Below are 8,426 nucleotides of genomic sequence, written 5' to 3'. Positions count from 1 at the left end.
ACAGACTGCGAGGCTGCAAGTTAAAAATGACAGCCCACCTCAATTCCTCAGAATAACGGCGGCTTTGATAGGTAACTTCTCGCCCGTTTTAATCGTTTCTCAAAAGCATCCTCCGAAGCACAATTTAAAAGTCCTCTTTCTCCTGGGAAATTATGCTTTCGAACTCTTTAGGAAATGTGGATGGAGGGTTATAACCGTCACAATTACCACCAGCACCCTGGTATTAAACATTTGAAACCTCCAAAAATGTATGTTGGTAAAAGTGTAAAGGATTCGGAATGAACGAGACGTCCTTTCGAGCAAAATCCCATTAATGCAAATTACCCTGGAAGTAATAAGGGTGTTTACTGAGAAAAAAATCATGTATCTATAGGGCTCCTCTTTTTCTAAAGAATCTAGGTATAATTTTTTTTAAAAAACGGGTTTTTGGAGCCTCTTGTAGGTGTTACGTTTGCTTTATTCGCGTTACTCAGGTGTAGGAGCGGGGTGGAATTGAGATTCGCAGGACTTTATCTCCTGCGGTTGCTTGGGGTAGCCTCCCCAGTTGCACGCTTTCCCACATGCAATTGCTTGATTAGCCTGGAACCGCCTAACCACCCCTGCACTGACCGCCGGCCACGAGAGACGGCCTTGGAGGGCTGCGGTGGCTTTCGGCCGAAGCCAAAGCTTCGCACGGTAAACCTGGTGGAAGGCGCTTAATGCATTGCGGCATCTATGGGTCGCCCTCGCGACCCGTTGCCTGGGACACTAGCGCGGGTTATCAGGATGGGGACAAGGGGATGGGATTGAAAAACCGAGGAAATAGACGGACTGAAATTTCCTATTCGAATGGACAAGTAAGAGAGAGAAAGATTCACTCAAGCAATTGTACAACACTGAACTTGTTGGGAACGCTAATGGGCGAGGGGGTTAGGGACACCGTTTCCACGTGTAACCTTTATTTGACACGGCACGTGAGGACTGGCGTTGTCACCTGCCTGCCTCTAGAAAAATCTCGGGGCGTTCGAGATTGATTCGGTCCCCTGGATCTGCCGTTTCTCTTTCTTCTTTGGGGGTAAACTTTATTTACATGCATAACTTACATAGATGAAAGGACTGAAGGTGGCAAAATGTTCCAGTCGAGGTTATCAATTATTTATTTTTGCAAAGCACACACATATATATACAGAGAGAGAGAAAGGGGGGCTATTTTTGAAAGGAGGCAGAAGGAGGGTGGGAAAGCAGAAGTCAATGCACTGAGCGTCAAAATAAAATTAGTCAGGCCGAAATCCATCCTCAGCGAATTTCTTTCTTGGTGACTGTTTTTCACACCAGCAGCGTGCTTGGCAGTCCCCCCCCCCCTTTTAACAATTGTTCCTATTGCTTTCCATTGCATAATATTGTAGCCTTCTTCCTTTTCCTTCCTGGGGGGGGGGGGATAATTCAGGGCCGCCAGTGGAATCTATTCCTTCTCATTAAATGTGCACAAGATTTGCTCAGAATAGTCCTCAGTTTAACTTCATTGTTTCCAGGTTGCAATACAGCTTCTTCTTCCCCTGTTCATTTTTTTATTTTGGACGGCGTCGTTTTTCCCGGTTTTTCACCTGGAGAGTGTGGTTATCTTATCAAAGCTGCATTTTCTTGCCTTGAACTCGTTCGTGGCTTTGGCTTCGAACTAAACAAGCACTGGATTGAGCTTCGTTTGGACTGCCGTGGGTTGCGGGCGTTGGGCGGAAGGTGTTTCCGACAAGGTACGGTTTCGTCTGCGAATGCGATGCCCAGGGCCAGTTTCCTCCGGCCCTTTCGGCATTAATAAAGCCCAGGGAGGACGCGTGAGAACTCTGGGGGGGTCGTATTCTCCGCCTTTGCTTCAGTCCTCCGGAGGCTTCCCTGGGAAAAACAGCGGCCCTGATGGGCAAAGCAGGCCCTCTCGCCCTGCGTGGTTGGCAGGCCTCGCCGACCTCCTACCGCGGCAGAGCGCTCCTCTTCCCGATCGGGACCCGGTCTCGCCAAGTTGCTCCACAACCGAGAGCGGCTTGGGGGGTGGGGGTGCGCCGGTTAAGGTTTCCGCAGTGGTTGCTTCCCTCCCGCCTCAGGGTACTTGCCTAGCGGATGGCACCCAGAAAAGGCCACGGGCTCCCCCTCCTTCCCGCCGCCGCCCAACCGTCTGCTCCTTACCCGCCGAAGCTCGCCGGCCGGGCATATCGAGAAGTGAGGCGAGCTCCCGGGCCAGCTCAGAGTCGCGGCCGCAACTAAACTCGCGCGCCGCGCTCCAGCGCGCCAGATCGGCCGGCTGGGGAGGCGCGGAAGCCCCGCGGCCTCCTTTCAGCTTGGCTCAACTTGACGCTACTCGCAAGCCAAGCCGGAGGTGCCGCCAATGCGGCCCCGGCCCTTCATTGGCTCCTGCCGGCAGTTCCTGGTCCAGCCGACCTGCAAGGGACGTCCCGGGAGGCGCAGCGGGGCAGGGCTTGGCTGGGTTCCGCCCCGGCGGAGCTCAGAATTCAGCTCCCTCCAGCTCACTCAGTCCCAGAGACCCTGGGCGCCGCAGCGGACGTCCCCCCCCCGCCCCACCTCCCGGGCACCAAGAGGCTCCTCCGAGAGAGGAAGGATTTATTTCCCCCCCCCTCTAGCAGCCCTATCTTTTTCAATGGGGCCCCCTGTGTCGTTTTCTCTGTTCTCCTGGGAAAGAAGCCGTTTTCCCTTGGGAAATGCCCCCAGTGCTGTCATCCCGCGTTGGGTTTGGAATTGGAAGAGCCAAGGTGGCGCAGTGGTTAAATGCAGCACTGCAGGCTACTGCTAGATCAGCAGGTCAGCGGTTCAAATCTCACCGGCTCAGGGTTGACTCAGCCTTCCATCCTTCCGAGGTGGGTAAAATGAGGACCCAGATTGTTGGGGGCAATATGCTGACTCTCTGTAAACCGCTTAGAGAGGCCTGAAAGGCCTATGAAGCGGTATATAAGTCTACTGCTATTGCTATTGTTAACAGTCACCTGCAGGACAGGTGCAGGAATCTGTCCCACGCAGAGGGACACCGGAACGAAACGGTTGGAATACGAGGGTGCTTTATTTGCAATGTATCAAAAAAGTTACTCCCAACAATCTCTGCCCTTCAGCGCCTTCTTGGAATCCACGGAATACCTTTAGAAACTGCCCCCACCTCCGTGGCAGTTCTGCTCCGAGGTTCCTCTGGGCTCTGTTTGATTCCCCCCCCCTTCTTTTCACACAAAACCAGCGGGAGAGGTGATCCGGTGATGAGAGCTGAGCAGTCACTCATACGCGGTGACACTTCTCCTTTTCATCAAGTGTAGGTGTGGCACTCAGTGATCCTGTCTTGCCTGACAAGATAATATACCAGGTGAAGTCTAATAAACTGAGACTTGATTAGACAAGTCGGAGATAATGCTTGTGAGTGGTTCATCTGTCTGGCGAAGTGGAGTTCACCCTATTTGGGAAAGGGACACACATAAACACACACACACACACAAGCACACAAACAGCTACTTAGTACGAGCATTGCTGGATAGTTACAGACCCAAATGACCTCATTAATTGTTCTGCCTGAACAAAACAGCTTTCAACCATTTTTTTTTTCACACTCGGGTAACACCAGTCTAGTTACCCCAAATCCTTCGAACCTCGTGGTCTAACCCAGGCCAAGAGGAAACCTGATATATCCTGTCCCCATGGTTCATTTGGTGAGTATCTTTGGTTCCTGCGCTGTCACCGTATCTGGTTTAGGCAGCCTGCTTTTATTAAGTTAGGTTAGGCTGATATTAAGGACACATGTAGACCAAGGTAAGGCTTGTAACAATCATTCATATTGTAGTGATGACTATTCTGGACTGTTGCAGTCTGTGGAGCTGCTGCCTTCGAATATGACCCAGACAATTAATCCTAAAGAGAAGAGGAGCTAGCCAGTAGCTGGGTCTGATTGCCCCACTCGTGGTTGCCCTTTGCTATCAGCACTGCTTCTTAATCCAGTGCTAAGTCCGGACTCCAAAACTAAGGGCGTGCATAAATACGAGAAATGAAGAATAATTCCAAGGTCTTCCTACCAAGATTCTGAGATTGTCATTGCGAGACCGTCTTGCCAGACCGTCTTCTGCCACATACTTCCCAACGACCGATAAGATCGCACAGGGAGGGCCTTCTCCGGGTGCCGTCAGCCAGACAATGTAAGGCTCTTAAGACTTGGCTATTCCAGCAAGCCCCGGGCTGTTGAACTCAATCAGACTGGGTGTATGTTGTTGTCTTTTTAATCTATGTTTTTGTGCTTTTAACTTTTCTATTTTTTAAATGTATTGTTGTAAGCCGCCCGGAGTCCTTCGGGATTGGGCGGCCTATAAATTTATTAAACATCAACACCAAACATCATTGGACCCTTCCTCAGATGCCCCTCTGTTCAAGAAAGCAAGACAGGTGGCATCTGAGGAAAGAGCTGTTTAGTGAGGTCACCTCCTCCGTGGGACTTTCTTCCAAAGGGGCTGGTCCGGACATCCTCCTCGTTGAGCTGTTCTCTACAATAGGAGAGGTGCGTTGGGAGACGGAGGGAGGGAGGAAGAGAGAGAGCAGGAGAGGGGGAGGGAGAGATCAATTGAATATGCCTTTTAACTGATAGCTACCGTAATCACCCAACATTTTGTTGTCAGAAAGTATGATCACACAAAATCCAAATATTGAATTGAATTGAATTGAATTGAATTTATTAGATTTATAGGCCGCCCAATCCCGGAGGACTCGGGGGGGGGGCTTACACAAAACAAGAAAAGAAAAAAAAGAAAAAAAGAAAAAGAAAGATTTAAAAATTCTCCAACACACATACGTTCAGAGTGGGGCTGGGCCCTACATAATAAGGTCAACAGCCCCACGCCTGCCGGAACAGCCAGGTTTTAACAGCTTTTCTAAAGGCCATGAGGGTGGGTGAGGTCCGGACCTCTGGGATAGCTGATTCCACAGGGTCGGAGCAGCCACATTGTATTATTGTATGAAACTAATTTTTATTATAGGCCTTAAAATTATTATTATTTTTTACGATAAAATACTTTGCTTCGAAATCTTGGAATTGTTTTTCCTGCCCCATTTTCTGCCTATAACTCCTACTTTCCACAGAAGGGATGCGTAATAATACGCCACCTATTTTGGGGAGCCCTTTGGGGATTTATCGCCAGGACTCTGGATTCGGGACGGTGGGATTGAGAGCTTTGCTTCCGTTCGCTTCCTGCACGAGTTCCCCCCCCCCCCCCACACCGGGGCCTTGTGGCCGCCCCCTTTTTCATGCGCGGATGCTTGTTTAGCCAGGGACCGTCTAACCTTGCCTGCATTGACAAACCGGCGACTTTCGGCGGAAGTTGAGGCTTCCCACGGGAAACCTGTCGGAAGAGACTTAATGAATTGTGGCCACGAAGATCCACTGTCGGAGAAAGGATTTCCAGGGACATTAGCGCCAGTTCTTTGGACATCCGGATTCGTGACGGGGGGGGGGGACTGAAAACCATCACTTACGGACATAAAATGAAAGTGGCCAGGCAGATTTTGTGCGTGTCTGTCTGTCTGTGGGTGGGTGGGTGAGTGGGTGAGGTTGAGTCTTTTTTGTAAGGACTCAGAATGAGGGTGGCAGAACAGACGCCAATACTCGGTGCGTCAATAGCAATTAGCAATTAGACTTATATACCGCTTCATAGGGCTTTCAGCCCTCTCTAAGCGGTTTACAGAGTCAGCATATTGCCCCCAACAACAATCCGGGTCCTCATTTTACCCACCTCGGAAGGATGGAAGGCTGAGTCAACCCTGAGCCGGTCAAATTAAAACGAGTCGGGCCCGAGACGCATCCTCAGCAAAATCCCCCTCCTTCCACGCTGGGCTTTTGCAGGCCTGCAGCACGTTCGGCTGCTTCCCTTAGCGATAATTCCCGTGGCTTCCCATGGCTCTTACGACCAAGAAAGTTTGAATTGGGATTGCAGCCTTCGAAGCTGTCTTGGCATTCCGTGGGAGAACAAACGGCTCCATCAGCAGGGAGGGTGGTCCAGGGCCTCAGCCTTCAGAGGAACGCATTCCTCCTCATGTAGATCCTCTCTGAGCTGATGGACCGTGGGCCCTTCAGAGCACAGGATCCGGAGTAGAGAATCCTGCACGCTTGGTATCAGGATGGGGCCTTTTTGCCCAGTGCTGTTACGGTCACAATCACCACGCCAGGCCCTTCTTGAGCACAGTGGCTCTCATTGTGGACCCCACCCGATTGTACGCAGTTGAAGGATACCCTTTGCCAAGCGTTGCGCAGACTTCTCACAAAGAGCAGGTGATTTCCCCTGCCGGCCTTTTGGTATTATTTCCAGAATCAGTTTTCCTAGTTTTTTGTTTTAAATGAAGGAAACGAAGAGATGAGAGCTCCAGGGTTGAATCTTTAGTTTTTACTCTGCACCCCAAACGTGCCTTAAATTGCAGCTCTTCCAATTCTACGAGGGATAGCAATAGCAGTTAGACTTATATACCGCTTCATAGGGCTTTCAGCCCTCTCTAAGCGGTTTACAGAGTCAGCATATTGCCCCCAACAATCCGGGTCCTCATTTTACCCACCTCGGAAGGATGGAAGGCTGAGTCAACCCTGAGCCGGTGAGATTTGAACCGCTGAACTGCTGATAGCAGTCAGCTGAAGTGGCCTGCACTCTACCCACTGGGCCACCTCGGCTCCTCTCCACCACCACCACCACCCAGTGGCACAATTTTAGGGCACGGTGTAAAAAATAAGAATCTATTTTTGTATTTTCCTTCTTATTCGGGGAAGCTCCTAAGTGGATCATAAATTCCGTTGAATGCTGACAGCCGGTGTGGGACAGTGGCGGCTCCGTGCGTGGGAGTCCTGGATTCCAGGCTGAGCTCTAGGAGAGCCCGCGGTCCATTTGGCTGCCCCGCCTGAGAAGCTGGGGCGTCGGTAAAATGGGGCGCCTCACTCAGAGATGACCCGGACCAAGAGCTCTGGGATGCGAGCTGACGAGATGGGGACCTCGGTCAAGTGAGAGGAAAATCTCTGGGGAAAAATCCAACTTTTCTTATCAGCGCTCCAATAAAATTTCTGATTTCCAAATAGAGGGATTCGGATCCTCCTGATTTTCAGAGACGCCTCCAGAACCGTCGGATGAAAGTATTCCACACTTTCAGTCTCCCCCCCCCTTCGATTAATTCCACCGGAAAGTCAACAAAATCGCACGTTTTATGAGAGGACGCCACTCCAAGGATCTGCTTAACAGGCAGCCCGGGAGAACGAAGAGGTTTCCCCGAAGCCCGAAAGTCTCTGGAGTCAAACAAAGGGAAGAACGGCCGCTGTGGCTTGGAACAGTGTTTCTCAACCTTGGCAACTTGAAGATGTCCGGACTTCAACTCCCAGAATTCCCCAGCCAGCATTCTGGGGAATTCGCTGGCTGGGGAATTCTGGGAGTTGAAGTCCGGACATCTTCAAGTTGCCAAGGTTGAGAAACACTGTTCCAAGCCTTTGCCGTGACTGCGGCTCCTTTGCCATCTGCGGCTCCCCTGGACACGCCGCGTCACCTAAGACAACCCAATCCTCAAGGGGAAATTACCCACCCCACCCCCGCCCAGCATCGCCAGCTGACCAAACTTTGCCTTGGCTCCGCGTTACTCTGATTTGAAGAGGGCGGAGATGAAGGCAACTCCAGCTTTGGTCCCTCAAAGCCCTCTTTAAATGTTCTTGGGCTCAGCCCGGGAAGGGGGGGGGGTCCGGTCTAGAAGTCTGGCAACCGGTCTGTCTCACCTGGGCACTACCGGTCCTGTGAACCAGGGCCCGTCGCTCACACCAGTTTAATTAAACCACGTTTAATTGTTTTGATGACATTTCTGGTTTCTTTTCTTACTGGCTGAAGTAGATTCAGCACCATTTTCATTTCTCCCGCTAATATAAATGTACAACTGCATAAGAAAGGAAGCATCCCCTCCAGAACATGATTTTTTCCTTCCTTCCTTCCTTCCTTCCTTCCTTCCTTCCTTCCTTCCTTCCTTCCTTCCTTCCTTCCTTCCTTCCTTCCTTCCTTCCTTCCTTCCTTCCTTCCTTCCTAATCATCCTTTTCGGCCTATCCAATCGGTTCGGATGCACTGCGAGGGCAGATCGCGACCTCCCTAAAAAGACGAATGAAAAAAAAATCATGAAGATCCGTTTCTTTCTTTATACATATATAAATTTTTATTTCTCATATGTACATTCACAGTTATATGATCTCATAACTGTTATTAATAATATGTATTTGTAACAGTTTTTCTCCCCTACAATTGACAATATAATTGAAATTGCTTTCTTACCATCCCATAGACTCATCTTATTTTACAACAATCCTACTTCTTCTTCCTTCCTACCCTCCTTCCTTCCCTCCTTCCTTCCCTCCTTTCTTCTCTCCTTCCTTCCCTCCTTCCTTCCCTCTCTCCTTTCCCCTTCCCTCCCT

Source organism: Thamnophis sirtalis, unplaced genomic scaffold (assembly GCF_051295495.1).
Source record: "Thamnophis sirtalis isolate CommonGarterSnake01/CBP01778 unplaced genomic scaffold, rThaSir2_p1.2 scaffold_8, whole genome shotgun sequence".
NCBI classification, from domain to species: domain Eukaryota; kingdom Metazoa; phylum Chordata; class Lepidosauria; order Squamata; family Natricidae; genus Thamnophis; species Thamnophis sirtalis.
This window is presented reverse-complemented; position numbering follows the sequence as displayed.